General features: G+C 50.4%; 1 protein-coding gene across 1 annotated transcript in view; it reads left to right on the top strand.

The window, feature by feature from the left end:
- The window catches only part of il11ra (interleukin 11 receptor subunit alpha), a 31,804-nt gene extending 31,445 nt beyond the window's left edge, over positions 1-359 (top strand). Inside the window, exon 12 of the mRNA XM_025062071.1 lies at positions 5-359. The gene's annotated coding sequence lies outside the window, so the exon portion shown is untranslated. The remainder of the gene's footprint in view (positions 1-4) is intronic.
- Positions 360-577: the final 218 nt, after the last annotated feature.

Genomic DNA, 577 nt, shown 5'->3' with positions numbered 1-577 from the left:
TCAGCCCGTTCTAGGGTTCCACCGTGTGTCTTTTCCAGTGTAGCACAACGTCGACCGTGCTCCTCCTCTGACATGAACCACAGTGTGTTAAGGTGGGGGGCGCGGACCACAGCGGGGTCACGTGGTCCAGACTGACCCTCTGCGTCTCATTTAACTGCAGTACCCAGATTATATCAGCAGGAGGCGACGCACAGACGTCACATCAATATCAGTCCAGAACATTCTGAGGTCACCTCTCATTGGCTGCTTCACTTGACCTCAGGCCGTGAACTTACGGTCAGGAGAACCGGAAAAAACATTTTGGATTTTCAAGAACTGACATCATGTCAAACAGGAAAACATTTTTGTTTGTTTGTTTGTTTGTTTGAAAAGACTTTATTTACATCTGTGAGACACGTGTTTCCCTGATGACATCATCAACTGACCGACTCAATGCTGTGAAGAAGCAGAACTGCCAGTTCAACTCTGGGTCTCATGCCAAAGAGGCCTGGTCCTGGTCCTGGTCCTGGTCCTGGTCCTGGTCCTGGTCCTGGTCTTGGTCCTGAGGGATGGACCTGGAGAGAATCAGGTGCAAGGG

The sequence above is a fragment of the Cynoglossus semilaevis genome, chromosome 14, assembly GCF_000523025.1.
Source record: "Cynoglossus semilaevis isolate Cse_v1.0 chromosome 14, Cse_v1.0, whole genome shotgun sequence".
Lineage (NCBI taxonomy): Eukaryota > Metazoa > Chordata > Actinopteri > Pleuronectiformes > Cynoglossidae > Cynoglossus > Cynoglossus semilaevis.
Note: the sequence above shows the minus strand (reverse complement) of the source record. Positions and strands in the feature narration are given on the sequence as shown.